Consider the following 22901-nt stretch of genomic DNA (forward strand, 5'->3'; position numbering starts at 1 on the left):
CCGAAAACACTATTTGTGTTTCTGAGCGAACCGCTCAAATTAGCGGGTAGATTTTGCCAAACCTAGCGATCGATTCGAATGAGATCGAAAACTCCCGCAAGAGACTTTAGCGATCTCTTGATCCGACCGATAGAGTGCGCATCAGTTGCTGCAAATTAGCTTTGGTACCTATAAGGTGTTTTCAGTGGTAGCGTTAGTTTTGGTACACGAATAAATTGAGTGAATGATTTAAACCTTGCAATTTCTTAGGGTTGAGAATAGACGACCCGCGAGAAGAATGGAAAAACAGATATCAATTTGCAGCAGTCATATTAGCACGAAGATCAAACGATTTATTGAGTACTTTGATATACTTTGGAGTAGTACATGCACTATATTTTTTTCGTTCTTATTGTCACCAATCTTGTTCTAATGATTGGCATAAAAACATGCACACATGTCGTCAGTTATGATGATGACATACAAAGTAAGTCGTTTCAGGTGTTTTGGTAGTGCTTTTGTTATACCGTTAAAAATGCACTTGCAGTTGAAGTATCAACGCGCGCGAATAATGATTACAAAACAATCGGTGCTTATTCAATCGTTTCGGAGAAAGTAACCAACACATAATTCTCATTTCACTTCTTATACTAAGCATAAGCATAAGCATAAGAGATCGCCCGTAGTTGCTACTCCGTTATTAACCAGAACCAAATTAGGTTGCAAAATGTTCATTGGAACAACATGCTTGGGAATAACATGATGAGCCACATTGTACAATCTATATTGATCCCTGCATGCTGATCAATACCTACGCCGGCCACGTCCGAATGCAGATCTTCTGGGAAAGGAAGGAATGTTAGTCCGATACATGCTGCTACTAGAGACCGAGGAATCCTCTGCATCTCCACATGTATCATGGGAAGGGGAGAGTTGTTAGTAAGTGTGCCAACAGCGGTATCATGTAATAATTGCTCTGGGCAGCCGGCTGCCGAGAATTTGGGAAATTTATCAATTGTTGTATTAATAAGATTAGCAAAATAATCAACTTGAACTCCGGATAGCCGGCTATAAGGAGCACTGCTTATATTTTAAAATAATACTCAATCACGCGACGAATTTTTTAGATTCATCAGACTCTTCCATAGGTGTCGCGGAGTTGATGGTTTGGAAGAAACTAGAGTCTAGAATTCGCTCCACGCAAGCGATGCTACCTGTAAAGCATAGTTTATTAGGTAGTAGTTTAGTTAGTTTTAGAGAACACGATCGCTCCAAAAAGAATATCTTGTTTAGCTTTTGGTTCTTTTTAAACTCTGGGTACCGAGAGTATCCCATGTTTTCTAAACAAAAGCAATTCCAACTCCACACAGGCGATCGTGGGAGTATTGCTTAGAAAAGCTAATCTTATCTGCGTAATGGACCGGATCACTATTTATTGCGGCATTATTTAGACTAATTTCGCTATTCCTTCTCTACGATATATTTTTGGGTTGCAAACTACCGAGTGATAACACGTTATACAGACATAGAGTTATGATAGCTCGAGATGTTGAAAATCAACGAAAGGATTCCCTTCTTTCCATATCGCATTGTTTTTGAAATACACGTATACGAACGATAATGTCGAACATTGAACGGAAATACAGAGGATCGTTAGCCTGATGCACGGGCCAATAATGGAACTTGAAATTAGATTCATTAAAACAGACGCGGCGAATTTTCGGTACGTATTTACCCGCGATCATCGATACCAGTTAAATCAAAGTCCCATTGGAGCCGATCTCCGAACAACTATTCATTTTTACGGTATTATCTTCTCGGCTAGATCCGTTCGCACCCTCTCATTCTGCCACTATCGGCAGAAGGCCGAAAGCACCCAGTCGTCACCGGTCTAAGGACCAAATGTGATCAAGAGACCTAGACTCGCGTGGAGGCATGAAATTGAATTGAAAGCTAACCAATGAACATAACAGCAAAACACTTATTCTTCGTTCTGACATAACTGAAGGTAATTGCCAAGCGGTCCCCGATCCCTCTCGCAAATTGTCAATTCTCAAACCTTATATATGATTGAAGTGATCATTCCACACAAATAAGGCCATGTGTTTTCCCTATGCACATTGAATGCTCTGTGAATCAGTTCCCCCGTTCGTAAAACAAACCCTAAATAAACATAGAAATTAGTTTGCTTAACCCAAAGGAAAGTTGGCCGACCGGCGGATACGTATTCCCTTACAGTGCCGTCACATCAACGTGCACCCAAAATTTACATGCGACAAAATATCTGCAATGCCGAATATAAAAGAATCAAAACCTCTACTCATTTTCAAAGAGTGCTATCGCCGATGAAACATCCAATTAAAAATAGGTGACAAGGGACGCGGACGAAAATAGCTGAGCACCGACCGGCTGGTTTGCCATCTATTTTTCAGGCGAAGAAATTTTGGGCGACACCTAGTAGTCGCTAGTCGCCGGTGAAACGCCACTTATTTGAATATGTCAGCTTTTCTTATTGCAGCATTTTTTCACTTTTCGGATCGAATTTTTTCTCTGAAAAACCATTTTTCACTATTCCCAGAATGTACACTGTGTTTCTAGATGTTTTCTGTGCACTCCCATTGTCCTTGCATCGGGAATCGACGGCCCGTAATGCGAGGAAGATTTTTTTTCATTTGCTGGAATTCGATTTTCACAAACTGTCACCACTCGCGTCAGTCGAAAATATGCCGAAAAATGCTTTTATAAGCCATTTCACTTTGTATAATCGTTAAATTGCACCGCCACTCACACTTTTGATAACCGGGAGGCAGTAAACTGTGCCGAAAATGATGAAAATTAACTGACTCGAAGGGAGCTCTACGAGAGTCAACCGTTCGCGACGTAGATACACACTCGAATCTCAATTCTCATTTCACTTCTTATAATAATACCAAAAATAATTAGCTTTACGCAGTGGCAATATCGTAACGAATCAGGTACAACCGTGCGATTATTTATAGTTGAAAAAACCAAAAATAATTCTTGTATTACGAAGTCTTCAATTACACAGATGTAAGCATATCTATTTCGACAAATATCGCGAGATAGTAAAGATAGCTTCGATTTTCATTTTCATTCTAGAAATGTCGTGCTTCTCCGGAATAAAGAACAGGTTCAGACGCCGTTTAATTGCATTAAACATAAGCCTCACTACCGACTGTCGTTCTGTCCGGAACTGATGTTGCATTTTTTACAAACCGAGCATTTCCAGCATTAACTCAACAAACGATAAACCTATCATAAATTCTCAGCAGCCGGCTGCCCAGAACAATCAACACACGATAACATTTTTGAAAATTTCATAGATCATATCACTTATCAAGATGAATACAGATTTGTATTATTTTTAGCCAAAGGTAATCGTGGAGATGCAGAGATGTACGCGATCTCCGTAACAACGTTTGTTACCTTACATTCCTTTCCTTCCCCGATGACTGTAAAGAAGTGGCCGGTGCAGTCCAGTATACTAAAAGACGGCTAGGTGGGTTAAAATAGAAGCTGGCTATCGGTAGGCTATTGAAACTTTGTTCTGGCTACCCGCCGTTAATTGCCGTTCACTGTAAAAGCAGGTTTTTTTTAAATGTCGAAAAACTCTCGAAGCGTGTACATTGAGACTGGATAGCTACTCCCAGGCTCCATTCGTTAATTTCCTGTGCAATTTCACTTGTTCTGGTCAATCACGGATTAGCAACAACGAATTGTATAGCCATGATGCTCTGCTCGTGCTCATTACGACGGATGGAATTTCAAAACGGTCGATGATTCGATCGAATCGGGCTCCCGTTTGATTTTGCTGTTGTTACTAAGACTGAAAATCACATTAGTTCGGAAAAAACCATCCATCGTCGTGCAGAATAAAACTGAAGGCGTATGAAGACAACCACTAGAATTTAATATCTCAGTATAGTTATCCTGCTCTCTCCTAAAATTTAATGATACTTCTATTTTCCCACTTCTCTGCCACAGAGCTCAGCATTCATCCCTGCACTTAGCAGAAACCAACCAGGGACGAGAGAGGTAATTCCGCTAAACATCGGCAAGCTTCAAATTCCTTCTTCTGTGCAACCATCATTGGTATGTTCCCCGTTGGGGCTTAGTCTGCATTCGGAAAAAAATAAACCTGCAGTTTTCTGCTGATGAAAAACAAAAGAACAACTCAAAAAAAATGCTTTGGCCCGAAGCAGGAGGAAATAATTTGGTGAATTACAGACCGTGGTAAAATATAGAGTTCCCTGTTCCTCTACTGCCGTCCAGGGAGCAGATTTTTGAGGTAAAGCTTTGCTGGTGATGAGAGGCTGCGGATTTGGTAACTCCCAGTCCGACAATAGATCATGGCCTCATGAGTCACTGCATTCCACTGCACAATCGTTGGGTCGGTTTTGGTTTACTGCAGTGAGTGTGATACAAAACCAAATGCTATACGTACAATGGACTGCAGAAACATGCTCTGGTAAATAGGAGCTGTTTCTCGTGCTGGCTTCTACTGATGGTGGTTTGCGGTTTCAAATCCATGAAACTTTATATTTAATGTCTGTGGCTTACTCCTATGACTTTTGCCGCTTCTTCGAGGGCCTCTGAAGTAGCGAAACTAATTGTGTAGAGGAATCCTTTTGGCAGCCTTAATACACTCCCATGAACACAACACACAGACAGAACGATTGTGCAGCGAGGTAACGATTTCGACGAAGAGGAGTGTAATTTAATTTGAATCTCTCGGATTACGCAAACCAATATAAACTCTGAGCATGCTACCGACCAGAAGATTTCAAAGCCAAGTGTCAGCCAACGCCTTTCGAATGAAGAGATTCCTCTGGCTGTGGTTTTTGTCCTGTGTGCATTGCATTGGCCAACATTTCCCCCGGCTTCTTCTTTATGCGGCTCGAATTCCGCAACTGTCCTCCTTCCCCGTTGGCTGGCAATCAAGTCAAATAAATATCATGGTTATTTATGTTTTTAATCAAATTTTCAAGCCTCCAGCAGTTTCCCTGCTGTGCGGATGCTCGGTTTGCCGGAGCATGTGAAAACCCCCAGCAGTGGAGGGACACTTTCCGGTCGAACACTTGCACAACATCATCGGTGCCAGGGCAAGAAAACGGTTCCTAGAAAGAAGCCAAAAGCGATTGGACATCCACAGCTCGTGTGAGCTGCAAAAACCGCACACAAATTAGTGCCGGTTGGCTTGAAACTGTGACCTGTTATTATTTTATTAATGGAAAATGGGGTTTTGCCAAAAAAAATGAAATTGAATCTGTCGACTTCGGAAGAAAGTGATGGGTTTGGAAGCGATTGCTTTCACTGTTTGAAAATGTTGTTTGAATATTTGAACCATGGCTAATATCGATTAGGAGACAACTGAAATTCACAGCAAGGGATGAGAGCAGTGTGCTTCACATATCGCAAATAGATAAAGGAACGATACTGCTCTATGAAATTAGCTAAATCAATCGTTCAGAAAAGATCCGCAGTTGACGTATCGTACTCAAAATAATATACCACCGTGTTGAATATGATGCTATTCATCCAAGTTATAAAATATTCCATCGAAATAACAGTAGTTTATCAGTACCCAATGGCAATTGATTTTATTATTAAATGAATTATATTATTAGGGTGACCATCTTCGACGAGTAAAAAAACAGGACAATCTAAAGGGGACTGCCTCCCCCATCACCTCTCAATTGACTGCGCTTTCTCCGTAGGTTTTCAGCAGTTTAAAAGTTCTGGAGTATGGTAGGCCAGAAAGTCTTCCATAAGAATTCCATCACCTTTTTTCGGATTTACACACACCTAGTTCTTACCACACCACATTCAGCGAAGTTTTCATGCTATTTTTGGAAAACTCGGCAATCCTGAATTGAGTCGATGAGACGAAATATTTTGGGACCGTCTGTACTGAACCGATGAGGAGTTTTCAGCACTAAATACACGTCATTGAAGTAATGTAGAAACAACAACGGTCTCAATTAGCTTCCATTCGCTATTCCTGATGTAAAAATAAGGACGTGGCATTCTTCATCTCTTGATCGGAGAGCTAGGACCGAGACAGCTGCAAATCTACCGTTTATTCCAAATTTCAAATATTTTTTGGATTGTTATACGTCATACAGGGGATAAGTTGATGTAAATCAAATCAGTTTGAGCGCGTTATTCCATACTCCCTGGTATGTAGGATGCTTGAATCGGCAGGTTAGTCGGTGAAGTTATTCCACGATAGTTAGTTGCCGTTTTAAGGATTGGAAGCATGTTCGCGAATTTCCAGCAAAACCGAAAAATACCATTGGCCAGATAACTCTAGCAGAAGATGAGTCATCAAAACGAGGTGTTTTCTTTTTCAGAGACCAAAGAAAATTCTTCAGGTCCCGGATTGACCGACGAATTAAGCGGAGAAGAAGCTCGTTTCATCGACATTGACATCGGCCAGAGTTTGGTCGACAACTGGAATCGGTTGGATTTATTCAGCTGCCAAATTTTATTGCAAACGGACTACATCTCATTCATATCCAACCTACCGTAAACCGAGGTGACTTTGATCATCGGGGTGACTTTGATCACTCGAAACTTTTTTCGTAGATCGCTTATTAAACCAGAATAGTCTACCGAATCATTTTAATTTGAAATGATTTTTACTCTAAACTTATAAAATACTGATTTGTTATACTTTTTGAGTATATTGCTCGGTTTTTGGGTACAAACACTACAAAAGACCGAAATTTTAATTTACCTTATTTTTACGAAGCTTCGTAAAGTGTCTATTTTTTATAAAACAAATAAATCTCAGATTTGAGCAAACGAGTTTTTATTTTCCTTTAGAGTGGGATGTGCCAAATTTACTTTTAAGAGTTTGTTTATTTTAAAGACAATTTTTTGTGAAACTAGTTGTCAATTATTTCAATTCAGTCACCCCGGAATACGAAAACGGACTTCAACTTGAAATCATTTTTGGAAAAATAGCTGTAAGCGGACAATATTAGGTAAAACCATCCAATCTTGTTCTCCATACTTCAGCACATGGTTTAAAAATAATAAACTTGAAGAATATGTGTTGCGTATAAAAATATGTAATGAATAATGCGAAAAGTAATCAATGTCACCCCGGTTTACGGTACATAGGAACGTTCTTTTCTTTTGAATTTCTATGTAAGAAATGGAAGTTGAAAAGAGAAATAACGAGGCACTTTTGAAGGGTTAAAAAAGACAACGGATACTATAATTGGGAGATTAAGAGTATTAAGCCTTGTATGTCGTATTCTGGTTGGTCGTAGCTGCGAGCTGGACAAGAGTGAATACAGCGTAGACTCAATATTGATAAATATGTTAGGCTCCTAGGAGTAAAACCAGGACAAATCAAGCATTTTTCTCGATTTCCCAGAACACTAGGACAGCCAGTGAAAAGCCAGGACATGTCCTGGGAAACCAGGACGTATGGTCACCCTAAAATTATATTGACTTCCCCCCTTAACAAACGTTTAGGATGAAAACTTTGATGCTGGTGGTATATTTGCAGTGTTGACGAAAAAAATAAATTTTTGCAATTAATTTGACCCTTCTAAACAAAAATTGCTATAACATTTTTATAAAAAATCCTTTCAACTTATGGGGTTTTTTATTGGAAAACCCCGGCGCGGTGAATTGCACGTGTTATTGATGACGTAGACGCGACCATTCGCCGTAGAAGCTGTCACACATACGAATTCAGAGGCAGTTTTCGTTTTGACGCATGCTGCGACCTTCCTATATAAAAATGATTGTATTTTTGTAGTTGATATAGTGAATATGGCACATTATTCTAAGAGACTCACCACATGCGAACCTAATGGGGATGTTATAATCTTTTTGTTTTAACGGGCTCCTTGACATATAAGTAAATTTGGGTGCCTTGTCGACGTAAATAACATCGATCGGTTGAAACGTTTAGGATGCGACTTGAGATTACAAAAAATATTCTGCTGAGATCGAAACAAACTTGACTCGGTCTTTTATGCACATGGCTGATATATTAGTTTCAGAGTGGGATTACGCGATACTTGGTAATCCTCCACAGAGCAGCTCTCTTGATAAATAGACTTCAGTCGTCGCATCGAACTCATTTGTCAAGGAGAGTTAGTTTGTCTTCGGAACGTACACGAAAATGTTGGAAATAGCTTGAACTACGGTTTTGACATCTTCGGGCTCTAAACAATTTTCCCCGATCGAGAGTGTAGAAAAGATATGTGGTGGTTCCAAGCCAATTGGCCGACATCCATATGCCGAATACCGTTTCGTCGTATGTCATTTAGCCAAATGGGCCATGTAGCCGAATTAAACCCTTAAACCGAATGTTATTTGACCGCATGGGCCGTTAGGCCGAAAGCTGTTAGGTCAGTAGGGCCATTCAGCCGAATACCATTTGGCCGAAAGGGTCATTCAGCCGAATGTCATTTGGCCAAAAGAGTCATGTGGCCGAATGCTGTTTGCCCGAATACCAATTGGCCAAATGTAACTTGGCTGAATGCGGTTTGATCGAATGCCGTTTGGCCGAATGCTATTTGGTCGAATGCTAGAAGGCCATAGTCAATTTAATCGAATGCCACAATTTAAAAGAATTTGTTCAATTTTTCCAACACCTACATTGTATCGTTTCAATGTGTTTCAATATGTTGTAACGGTGGGCTCAAAACTGTATCGGTATTGGATGGACGAAATATTTAGGTGACCGTTCTGTAGGCTATGAAGAACTATTCATGTTCTATGCTAGTTTTCTCCCTAAGGAATAAATTTAGGTAAAAACCAATTTTTCCTCTTGAGAAGAAAATTAACAGAAACCAATTAAGCACATTGAAGGCACAAAACCTATTATTTTTTTATCCCGATCTGAGAGGTTATAACCATAAGGTCATTCGCCTACTTACTTAATGTTAGAAAAATCTTTTTATAAAAATCTAAATATAAAAATGTCTAATCCTATATGTGGGGTTGGAAACCAAAGTGAGCTGCCTACAAAGCAATCGGTTTACCAATTACACTACGCTCGCCCCCAAACCTAAAACTAAATCAGTTACGGCGATATTCATGTTGTAAAGAATGAAAGATTCAATTAGAAACAAATTTCAAAATATACTATTTAAATATACATAAGTTTTATATACAATATACATAGATTTTTTTTGGGAAATGTCCGACGGAATAACAGTTCGAGAAGGAACGTTACCAAATAAAGGTACGAACAATTACGTTAAAATCTGAAAATAAATAGTACATTGTAACATTATGTAAACAAACATAATATGGAATAGTTCAAGCTTCGTTAAATTTCTTCAGATAAACCCAGCAAACCTAATAAATTTCAAATATACACCTAGGTTTTTTACGCGGTTTCGTGCGCGGTTTTTTACGAGTTTTTTTTACGCGGATTTTCTAATTACTGCGGTTTTTTACGCGGATTTTCCAATTAACGCGGTTTTTTATGCGAATTTTCCAATTAACGCGGTTTTTGCAGAAATATTCTAAGTCCTTTTGAATGCAAAAAACTTAGACTTTTTTCCAAAAAAAGTCCTTCTAAATGCAAATAACTTAGAAGAATTTTGGCAGTTTTTATTTTGCACGGATTTCGCAATTAACACGGTTTTTGCGAAAAATATTCTAAGTCCTTTTGAATGCAAAAGACTTAGAAGATTTTCGAAAATATGGAAGAGACGGGTCTGCAAGACTCCTTATGGCCTACACCCCAACAATATGGGTATTTTCGGAATGGACATGAAGAGTAGGTGCCAGAAAATGATTTTTGACGCCATTTTGAAATCAAGGATGGCGTCTTCCAGTTTAGTGAAATTCGCTATAACCCAATCAATATTGGTATTTTTGGAAGTTGTTTTAATTAAACAGTTGAATTTACTTAAATTTAAGCAATATGTTTAATTTGAATAAATTCAAACCCCCAACTCACACCACATATGTCTCTTTCTTCTCTCTCTCTTCCATTCTCACCGAACTCTTCTGGATGAACACATAAAAATATTTTGCATTTTGCTGGTTTATGATTAGATCTTATATTTGAGGGTGATTTAGATGGTTGCCCAGATTTTTCATGCGGGAATTTCGGAAGTCGCCATCTAGAATTTTAAAATGACGCCAAACATCGACGTTTGTCTGCTACTCGTCAAAACCATTCCGAAAGTACTCATGTTGATTGAGTTGTAAAGAATCTCGCTAAGCCGGAAGTCGCCATCTGGGATTTGAAAATGGCGCCAAAAATCAATTTTTCATGGAAAACCTTGCGGGGAAGGTGCAGATTTCTTTATTTCTGGCACATACTCGTCAAGACCATTATTGATTGAGTTATAACGAATTTCGTTAAACCAGAAGTCGCCATCTTTAATTTCAAAATGGCGTCAAGAATTACTTTCTGACACCTACTCGTCAAGATCATTCAGAAAATATCCATATTTATTGAGTTATAGCGAATTTCGCTAAACCGGAAGTCGCCATTTTTAATTAAAAAAGTGGCGTCAAAAATCTATTTCTGACACCTACTCGTCAAGATCATTCCGAAAATATCCATATTTATTGAGTTAATAGCGAATTTCGCTAAACCGGAAGTCGCCATTTTTAATTAAAAAAGTGGCGTCAAAAATCTATTTCTGACACCTACTCATCAAGTCCATTTCGAAAATACCCATATTGTTGGGGTGTGGGCCATAAGGAGTCTTGCAGACCCGTCTCTTCCATCTTTCCGAAAATCTTCTTTTGCATTCAAAAGGACTTAGAATATTTTTTACAAAAACCGTTGTAATTGCGAAATCCGCGCAAAATAAAAACTGCTAAAATTCTTCTAAGTTCTTAGCATTTAAAAGTACCAAGAATTTTTTTCAGAAAAAAGTCTAAGTCTTTTGCATTCAAAAGGACTTAGAATATTTTTGCAAAAACCGCATTAATTGCGAAACCCGAGCAAAAAAAAACTTCCAAAAATATTCTAAGTCTTTCGCTGAGAGTTTTTTACGCGGATTTTCGAATTAACGCGTTTTTTACGCGGATTTTCCAATTACCGTGGTTTTTTCGCGGATTTTCCAATTAACGCGGTTTGTTACGCGGTTTGTTACGCGGTTTTTTTACGCGGTACGTATCCCCCGCGTAAAAAAACCTGGGTGCATACCAATTTTCGTGTCTAAAAAGGTAAAATTGAAGAAGTCCACAAATCCAATCTCTCGTTTACGAGAACAATTATATTACAATGAATAAATATTCTACTTAATAACCCGAAATGAAAAAATGTATCTTACACTGCTCTCCATCTCTCTTTCTGAAAAATGAAGACCTTATCGACTACTATGCTAGATATGAAAATATTACTCAATTTTCGAGCAGACACATACAAAAGAAATGCTTGGAAAAAAGAGATCATGTTAAAAAGAATGAAATATTCTCAGAAGGTGTAAAACAATAAAATTAAATATTGTAAATACAATACATCAATAAATCACATCGCTGCTAATGACGTCGTATCTATGTATTTCTCCATTACGATTATTTAAACAAATGGAATGGGCATTTTGTGAGTACTACTTTCAGCCACAAAAACTTGGATCAATACCAGTCAACCCAATGACATTCGGCAAAATGCATTTCGGCCAAAGGGCATTAACCATTCGGCCAAATCCACCATTCGTTAAAATTAACCATTCGGCAAAATTAACTATTCGGATCGAAAAAAAATTTGCGGCCTAATTAACTATTCTCCCAACCTACCAATCGGCCAAACTAACCATTCGGCCAAATTAACCAATCTGCCAACTTCACCATTGGACCAAATGGACCATTCGGCCAAATCGACCATTCGGCGAAATAAACCATTCGGCTAAAAAAATATACGGCCAAATTAACAATTTTCCCAAATCGACCATTCGGCTAATATTAATCATCAACACTTCGTCCATATTAACCATCCGACCAAATTGACCATTCGGCTAAAAAAATATCCAGCCAAATTAAACATTCGGACAAATTGAACATTCAGCAAAATTAACCGTTCGTCCAAATTGACCATTCGACCAAATTAACAATCCGAACAAATAAACCATTCTCCCAAATAAACCATTCGGCCAAATTAACCGTTCGGCTTAAAACTTACAGGGCCAAATTAACCATTCTCTCAAAATACTTATTCGGCCAAATGAACCATTAGGCCAGATTACCCATTCGGTAAAATTATTCATTCGGCTAGATTAAACATTCGCCCAAATTAACCATTCGGCCAAATTATCAATCCGATCAAATTATCTGTTCTACCAAATGAACCATTCGGCCAAATTAACCATTCGGCCAACTTAACCATTCAGTAGAATCAACTATTCGGTCAAATAAACCATTCGACCAAAATAACTATTCGGTCAAATTAGCCATTCGATCAAATTAACCATTCGGCCAAATTAACTATTCAGTCGAATCAACCATTCGGTCAAATTAACCATGCGTTTAAATTAACCATTCGGCCAAATTATTCATTCGACCAAATTAACCATTCGGCGATATTACCCATGCGGCTATATGAACCATTTGATTAATTTACCATTTGGCCAAACTAACCATTCCATCAAGTTAACCATTCCACCAAATTAACCATTCGGCTAAATGAACCATTCGGCCAATTTAAACATTCGGCCAAATTAAACATTCCGGCAAAATAACCATTCGGCCAAATTAATCAGTTCATTCGGCGAAATTAACCATTCTCCCAAATCAACCATTCGGCTAAATTAACCATTAGGTTATGTTGGACCCAGTTGTGTTTTTGCGTGAAACTTCCAAGCACGATGTTCGGTAATCACGGAACTTCCACTCCCACGATAATTGACAACGAATAACCGGCTTAACTACGGCAAAACCCCGGATGAGATAAGCAACTCAAACCAGAAATATTTCAAACACCTGCCACATCCAATAGGATTTAAATGGAAAAAATAATCTTTAAATTCACGATGATTAGCACCTTAAATTGAAACACCTTTACTATATGGATAGCGCTGTTCTTCTAATTTCGTTGATAGTGATTCATTCGCAAAGCTGATTTATTTAAAATTGACTGCTAGGCTCGTAATATTTCAGATGTCATTTCCTATCTCTTAGTGTTGATGGCTATACCTGTGTGAATAAAAATTCACTTCACCTACAGTACCGTTTCGGCAGCTTTGTAGAAACAATAATACATTGAATCCGAACAGGCCAAAAAACCAGTCTGCTAACAAAAATTATACGACCAAATTAACAATTCGGCCAAATCAATATTTCGGCAAAATTAACCATTCGGCCAGATTAACCATTCGGCTAAAAAAATAGCTAAATTAGCCATTCTCCCAAATGAACCTATCCGCCTTAGTATTCATTAGGCCAAATTGACCATTCGGCTAAATTTACCATTCGGCTAAATCAACCATTCAGTCAAATTACCCATTCAACCAAATTAACTATTCGGCTAGAACAATTATACGGCCAAGTAAGCCATTTTCCCAAATTAACCATTCGGCCATATTAACCAATAGGGAAATTTAACCATTCGACCAAATTTACTATTCGCCCAATTTAACCATTTGACCAAATTAACTATACAGCGAAGTTAACCTTTCGGCCCAATTACCCATTTGGCCAAATTAACCATTCGGCCAAACTAACCATTCAGCCAAATTAATCAAGCGACCAAATTAACCATTCAGCCAAACTAATTATTCGACCAAACTTACCATTCGGCCAAATTAACCTTTCGGCCAAACTAACCATTCGGCCACATTTACCGTTCAGCTAAATTAACCATTCGGCCAAATTAGTCGTTCGTCCAAATTAAACAGTCGTCCAAAAGTAGCCATTCGGTCAAAATAACCATTCAGCCAAAATAACCATTCGTCCAAAATAACTATTCGACAAAATCAATCATTCCACAAAATTAACCATGCGGACAAATTAACCATTCGGCAAAATAAACCATTCGGCCAAATTAACCATTCGGCCAGATCAACCATTCGACCAAATCAATCATTTGACAAAATTAACCATTCGGCCATATTAACCATTAGCGAAATTTAACCATTCGACCAAATTTGCCATTCGGCCAAATTAACAATTTGACCAAATTAATCATACAGCGAAATTAACCTTTCGGCCCAATTACCCATTCGGCCAAATTAACCATTCGGCCAAACTAACCATTCGGCCAAACTAACCATTCGGCTAAACTAATCAATCGACCAAATTAACCGTTCGGCCAAACTAATTATTCGACCAAACTAACCATTCGGCCAAACTAACCATTCGGCCAAATTAACCATTCGGCCACATTTACTGTTCAGCTAAATTAACTATTCGGCCAAATTAGTCGTTCGTCTAAATTAAACAGTCGTCCAAAATTAGCCATTCGTCCAAAATAACTATTCGAAAAAATTAATCATTCCACAAAATTAACCATTCAGCCAAATTGACCCTTCGGCAAAATTAACCATTAGTTCAAATAAACCATTCGCCAAAATTAACCATTTGACCAAATAAACTATTTGGACAAATGAACCATTCTGACAAATTAACCAATCGGGCAAATTATTCATGCGACCAAATTGACCATTCCGCAAATTTAACCATTTGGTCAAATTAACCAGTCTGCCAAATTAACCTTTCGACCTAATTAACCATTCGGCCAAAATAACCATTCGGCCAAATTAACCAGTCGGGCAAATTATTCACTAAGTTAAATCAACCATTCGGCCTTATTAAATATTCGGCCAAATTAACCATTCGACTAAATTAACCATTCGACTAAATTAACCATTAGACCAGATTAACCATTCGGCAAAATTAACCATTCGGTCAAATAAGACATTCGGCCAAAATAACCATTGGTAAAAATAACCATTCGGCAAAAAAAAAATCCATTCAACCAAATAAACCATTCGTCTAAATTAACCATTTGGCCAAATTAACCATTCGGTTAAATAAACCGTTTGACCAAATCAACCATCCGGCCAAATTTATCATTCAGCCAAATTTACCATTCGGCCAAATTTACCATTCGGCTAAATTTACCATTCGGCCAAATTTGCCATTCGGCCAAATTTGCCATTCGGCCAAATTTACCATTTGGCCAAATTTACCATTTGGCCAAATTTACCATTCGGCCAAATTTACCATTCGGCCAAATTTACCATTCGGCTAAATTTACCATTCGGCCAAATTTACCATTCGGCCAAATTTACCATTCGGCCAAATTTACCATTCGGCCAAATTTACCATTCGGCCAAATTTACCATTCGGCCAAATTTACCATTCGGCCAAATTTACCATTCGGTCAAATTTACCATTCGGCCAAATTTACCATTCGGCCAAATTTACCATTCGGCCAAATTTACCATTCGGCCAAATTTACCATTCGGCCAAATTTACCATTCGGCCAAATTTACCATTCGGCCAAATTTACCATTCGGCCAAATTTACCATTCGGCCAAATTTACCATTCGGCCAAATTTACCATTCGGCCAAATTTACCATTCGGCCAAATTTACCATTCGGCCAAATTTACCATTCGGCCAAATTTACCATTCGGCCAAATTTACCATTCGGCCAAATTTACCATTCGGCCAAATTTACCATTCGGCCAAATTTACCATTCGGCCAAATTTACCATTCGGCCAAATTTACCATTCGGCCAAATTTACCATTCGGCCAAATTTACCATTCGGCCAAATTTACCATTCGGCCAAATTTACCATTCGGCCAAATTTACCATTCGGCCAAATTTACCATTCGGCCAAATTTACCATTCGGCCAAATTTACCATTCGGCCAAATTTACCATTCGGCCAAATTTACCATTCGGCCAAATTTACCATTCGGCCAAATTTACCATTCGGCCAAATTAACCTTTCGACCAAATTAACCGTTCGATCAGAATAACTATTCGACCAAAATAACCATTTGGCCAAATTAACCATTCGGTTAAATAAACCGTTTGACCAAATCAACCATCCGGCCAAATTTATCATTCAGCCAAATTTACCATTCAGCCAATTTTACCATTCGGCCAAATTTACCATTCGGCTAAATTTACCATTCGGCCAAATTTGCCATTCGGCCAAATTTGCCATTCGGCCAAATTTACCATTTGGCCAAATTTACCATTCGGCCAAATTTACCATTCGGCCAAATTTACCATTCGGCTAAATTTACCATTCGGCCAAATTTACCATTCGGCCAAATTTACCATTCGGCCAAATTTACCATTCGGCCAAATTTACCATTCGGCCAAATTTACCATTCGGCCAAATTTACCATTCGGCCAAATTTACCATTCGGTCAAATTTACCATTCGGCCAAATTTACCATTCGGCCAAATTTACCATTCGGCCAAATTTACCATTCGGCCAAATTTACCATTCGGCCAAATTTACCATTCGGCCAAATTTACCATTCGGCCAAATTTACCATTCGGCCAAATTTACCATTCGGCCAAATTTACCATTCGGCCAAATTTACCATTCGGCCAAATTTACCATTCGGCCAAATTTACCATTCGGCCAAATTTACCATTCGGCCAAATTTACCATTCGGCCAAATTTACCATTCGGCCAAATTTACCATTCGGCCAAATTTACCATTCGGCCAAATTTACCATTCGGCCAAATTTACCATTCGGCCAAATTTACCATTCGGCCAAATTTACCATTCGGCCAAATTTACCATTCGGCCAAATTTACCATTCGGCCAAATTTACCATTCGGCCAAATTTACCATTCGGCCAAATTTACCATTCGGCCAAATTTACCATTCGGCCAAATTTACCATTCGGCCAAATTTACCATTCGGCCAAATTTACCATTCGGCCAAATTTACCATTCGGCCAAATTTACCATTCGGCCAAATTTACCATTCGGCCAAATTTACCATTCGGCAAAATTTACCATTCGGCCAAATTTACCATCCGGCCAAATTTACCATTCGGCCAAATTTACCATTCGGCCAAATTTACCATTCGGCCAAATTTACCATTCGGCCAAATTTACCATTCGGTCAAATTTACCATTCGGCCAAATTTACCATTCGGCCAAATTTACCATTCGGCCAAATTTACCATTCGGCCAAATTTACCATTCGGCCAAATTTACCATTCGGCCAAATTAACCTTTCGACCAAATTAACCGTTCGATCAGAATAACTATTCGACCAAAATAACCATTTGGTCAAATTATCCATTCCGCCAAATTAACCATTTGGCCAAATTTCGTTCGATGAACGAAAATCAAAGTTTGTGACTAACGAAATATTCGTACATACTAGACATATAAACATTTTACGAAAAATTGTTTTGGTTTCAACGATAAATTTCGTGCAACGTGCACTGAATATTTTAAATTTTCGTTCTTCAAGTCGACCTTTACTTCACAACTGTAGCACGTATTTCAGGCTTCCAAATTTAAATTTAAATTTAAATTAAGGTTCTTTTCACACCAAGTAAAATTTTACATATTTCCGAAAGTTCCTCCAAAACACAAAGTTTTTATTCGCGTTAATAAAATTTATTGGACTGCGCGCGCGTATAGTCTTTACCTTTATTGTACGGCTGTCTGGTGACTACAATTAAGACAAAGATTAAGCCCGCACGATATTAAGCCTGTTCTAATGACCCTGCCACTTCTAGTTTTCCGATCTGTTTACTTCACATCCTTACTCTCACTTGAGTACTATGGCTCTAATTTTCATAACTTTCCCTACCCAGTAATCTCTAGCTAATTGAATGTCGTTAAAATGTATAACATAAATCTTTACGAGTGAATACGAGACCTTTGAGTTTTGGTGTTTTTATCATACGTCGAGCTACTGTGAACCGTATGCTCCAACAGTAATTACAGTATGAACGAGCACGACAGTTCGTGAGAAGCAGACTAAGTAACTTCCTAGTAGTAGTTGGACACCTAGTAAGTGGAAAATGAAGGAACTTACACGAAATAAGAATAAACGAAGACTATTTTCTAAATATGAAAAAAAACTAACGATTTAGTTGAGCCTTCTCGCCAAAAAAATAATTTTAAATTTAAATTTAAAATTAAAAAATGTATCATCGACCATTGCAATCTACCTTTTGTGGTAGGATTTTATTTAATGTTCGATATCCGCCTTAATAAAGTTGAACTTAACTTTGATATTATTTACCTGGTCTTCAAAGGTCACGAAACCGACTGGATCAATATGGTCAACATTGACCGAACATTTTCAAATCTAGAACATTAAAGTTCACGTTATTCTCATTCCATTGTGGTACCAGTTTGTATAGAATTTCACACGTGATTACACTCTTCAACTAATATCTCCGTTGACAGAAACCCAACCCAAAGTATATTCGATTGAGAGAATGGATAGGAGGGGGTACACAACGCTTAGTTGTGAGCAATAAAAATTTATATCACTACACAATTTATATCTTCAAAACACAAACAAGACTTAGGACCTAAACATCCGTGCTATTTGTAGGACTTTATGAATTCACAATCAGTCCGCTTCATTCAAGGTTCCATTCATACACGTACCTACACACATCATTCAGTCATGTTGCTCCCCTTGGGGAAGTGCTTGATGGAGTAGTCTACAGAATAGAAAGATCAACTTTTCCCCCTTTGCACCATTACCTTCACTCTATGAGAATGGGAAAGCGAAGTCGCTTTTGGCACAACATTGCGAAAAATCAAGCTTCAGCTCACAGCAAGTGGTATCCATTCTACAACGCTTGGTTTCCACTTGAATCCTTTACTTCCTGTTTCCTGTTCGATGGAAGAAAAGAATACGAAACAATCCACAGGATCTGCGTCTTGTTCTACACGGTGTTCTCCAAACACTGGATTATCCCACAAGTATACATGTACGCCGTAGTTATACAAAAATACGATGCCCGATTTTTCTTTTGTCGAATGCAGTCCCACACTCCTAACCACCAGTTACCAAGAAAGTGAATTTCCCCGGGTGAACCTTCTTTCAATTTCCAATGCAAACATGAAATTCGGTTTAATAGATTTTCGACTGTCTCCGGGAGCGTCTCGAGCGAAAGATAAATATGTCTCTCCGGTAGACAATAACACATGGGTTTCCTTTTCCGAATCCTATACATTCTAGTTCCGACTTTGGGTCTTTGGGGGGTTTGAGAGAGCGAGCTCTGCAATGAAAGAAGCTGGTACGTAAACAGATGCATGAGTTTCACCCCGCCCGGTTGGTGTGTGCGGTCGCTGCTGGTGGCGAAAACCCGAACATGCTGGAAATCTATCACCGGATACTTTCGGATCTTGGCACACCACGAAAGTGCGACTCCATTCAATGTGTTCTCTTCAGGAAATGGCACTTTTGGTTGCCCCCCGAAGCATACGAGACAGACGAGCTTAGCTACCGCACTGAAATAAACTGGAAAATATCGAATGTTCTCTGCCGGCCCGTTCCACGTTCCATCCCATCCTGGTGTTGCTCTGATTTCGGCATCGTTTGCATATAAATATGTGAACATCCATGCATCAGTGGCTGCACACAAAAACCAAACATTCAATTCGATTTCGGGTTTGGGGTGGGGGTCGATTTCAAGAAGGTACGGTTCCTATTTGAAGAAAGAAAGCGATTGTCTATTAGAGAAAATTGCGTTCCATTTTTCCGAGCAAATGGTACAGAAATTAAATTAGAACCATTTTTGTTATGCATTTGAATAGCTACATATGGCCGGAAAAGAGTGCCGGTGGGAGTGCACAGAGAAGCTATCTCTAATCTTTATTGCCAATTCACAAATCATTTTGCTCTTTCAAAAGCCATTTATATGCAAAATACGCAGTGACAGTTCAGACAAGTGGCGTAGTTCGAAATTTGTCTCGGGAGGGGGTTAGTGTAATTCGTTGATTTTTTGTAGGAAATACTCAAATTTAAATATAAGCATATAGGGTTACTGTTTTTTTTACAATGGAGAAGACGTTCACGTACTAGCCCAGTACACGTGCTATTAGTAGGTGTCCAAGCTACCACACGGGATGTACTGGCAGCCAGTCGGGCTCGAATGGTGACGCTGCCATTAATACTGACTAAACTCCATTGGGCTCCGCCATTGTTCCCCCCGGGGACTACCTCTCGGTATTACTTCTGGGGGGATGGCTGTACTTGATGTACTCATTCACTCTCGCTCACGCGTTCATACTTCATGTATGAGGCTTACTTGGGTGCTCTCTCTATCGCACCTTGATTCACTCTCTAACACTCCACATGAGGCTGACTTTTGTGCTCACCTTTTTCGTTCCTTGCTAGGCTTACTTTTGTGCTAGCCTTTACCATACCATGTGAGACTGACTTAGATGCTCACCCTTTCACTCCTCTGCCACGCCACGAGGCATCGATAGCTAAGTCCCAACATACTATGCTACGACCCTCCCATCTTGGCATGAGGTAGTCCACATATACGCCTATACACTCGCTCTTCTGCCTTGCTTCGGGGTGGCTGGGTTTACCCCTTACGCGGTTGCCAGTCGCTGCACCAAACCTGCCTCAGCATGGACACGCACGCACTTTTTTTGCGCTCGGCCTTTTTCGCTCCAACTAACCAATCACTAGTTAGCCGTGCCCGTCGTCTGTTGCTCGGTTCGCCAGATTACCTGTAGCCTACAGGCAATTTGGGTGGTAGCAGCCGAGACTGCGTTCCACTTCTCCACCGATTGACACATCCGCTGAATAAGGTTATCAGGGGTTGTGTCCCAGCCACAGACGTCAAGCATTGCTCTTCTTTCGACGTCGAACCGAGGACATACGAAAAGTATGTGTTCGGCAGTTTCGTCTACACCTGGGCAGTCCGGGCAGACTGGGACATCCGCGTGCCCGAACCTGTGGAGGTACTGTCGGAAACAGCCATGGCCTGACAGAAATTGTGTCAGATGGAAGTTAACTTCCCCATGAGGTCTTCCCACCCAGCTCGATATGTTAGGTATCAGCCGGTGAGTCCACCTACCTTTCGAGGAGTTATCCCACTCACACTGCCATCTGGCGACCGAGGTCACCCTGGTGCGCTCGCGGGCTCCTCTATTTCCACGTAGCTCGAAGCACTCATCTTCCCGAATGACCAGCCCGACTGGCATCATGTTCGCTATCACACAGGATGCGTCGTGTGATACCGTGCGGTAGGCAGATATCACTCTGAGGCACATCACGAGGTAGGTGCTCTCCAGTTTCTGTAGGTAACTAGTTAGCTTCAGTGCTCTTGACCATTACGGGCCGCCGTACCTGAGGATAGATACGGCAACGCCTGTCAGTAACCTACGTCTACTGGCGCACACCTATGAGCTGTTGGACATCATCCTCGATAGAGCCGCAACAGCAGTCGACGCTCTCTTGCATGTATAGTCGACGTGGCTGCCGAAGGTCAGCTTGTCGTCTATAATGACTCCGAGAGACTTCAGACTCCGCTGTGAGGTAATCACGACTTCTCCCACATGGATAACTGCATGTTGTGCCGACTTGCGGTTGTTGACGATAACTACTTCCGTCTTATGCTGAGCGAGCTCCAGGCCTCTCGCGCTCATCCACCATCGCTTCCTCCACCGTGTTGATCGCGTGTTTGCGGTTAGTTCTACTTCAGGGATTGACTCCCCGTAGACCTCCAAGGTTACGTCGTCGGCAAAGCCGACGATCTTGACCCCAGGAGGTAACTTCAGTCTCAGAACATGAGGTTCCGTAGCACCGGGCCTAGAATAGAGCCCTGCGGGACTCCGGCGGTGATCGGAACGCTTTTCTGACCGGCATCGGTCTCGTATAGTAGTACACGGTTCTGGAAGTAGCTTTCCAGGATCCGGTACAGACCCACCGGTAGGCTAAGTTGGTGTAACGAGAGCGCGATGGCATCCCAGCTTGCGCTGTTGAATGCGTTCTTCACGTCAAGTGTCACTAACGCACAGTATCGAATGCCTCGCCTTTTTCGTTGGATCGCTATCTTGGCAGTCTTTATCACTGAGTTGAAAGCGTCCACTGTGGACTTACTCTTCCGAAAACCAAACTGGTTGCTTGACAGGTCGTTCGTACCTTCTACGTACGGGGTTAGCCTGTTGAGGATGATCCTCTCAAGCAATTTTCCAGTCGTGTCCATCAGGCAGTACGTCTGTACGCCGATGGGTCGCCTGGCGGCTTCCCGGGCTTCGGCAACAACGCCAATTTCTGCGTTTTCCATCTATCGGGAAAACGGCCCTCGTCAAGGCATCTCTGCATAGCTAGCCTGAACATGTTCGGGTTCGCTATGATCGCTGCCTTGAGAGCGCTGTTTGGAACTCCATCCGGCCCTGGAGCTTTGTTCATTGCTAGGGATTTAGCCACTGCGAGTAGTTCTTCATTCGTCACCGGAGCCACCGTTTCGGCCGTGCCCGCACTGTCTCGTAGTGCAGGTGGCCAGGGGCTTGTGGCTCGAGATGGGAAGAGTACTTCGGTAATCGTCACCAACCGGTCCGGAGACCGTTCTGGGGGTGAAGAGTCCCCTTTGGTCTTGACCATCACGATTCTGTAGGCCTCACCCCACGGATTCGCGTTGGCACTCTCGCACAGGTTGTCGAAACACGCTCTCTTGCTGCTTTTAATGGCCTTGTTAAGGGCCAATTTCGCAGCTCGAAACACTTCACGGCCGTTCTCTCTAGCATCCTCGGTGCGGACTCTTTGCATCCTACGTCTAGCTCTGAGGCAGGCTGATCGTAGAGCTGCAATCTCGGCACTTCACCAGTATACCGGGCATCTGCCGTTTCTTGGCAGGGTTTTCCTCGGCATGGTGGCGTCGCACGCGTGTGATAGAACGGCTACCAGTGCATCCCCGCTTAGACTGTCGGTGTTGGCCTCCAGTCCCAGGGCCGCGGTGAAAGCTTCGCTGTCGAAGTGATTGGACTTCCA

This window comes from Topomyia yanbarensis, chromosome 2 (assembly GCF_030247195.1).
Source record: "Topomyia yanbarensis strain Yona2022 chromosome 2, ASM3024719v1, whole genome shotgun sequence".
NCBI classification, from domain to species: domain Eukaryota; kingdom Metazoa; phylum Arthropoda; class Insecta; order Diptera; family Culicidae; genus Topomyia; species Topomyia yanbarensis.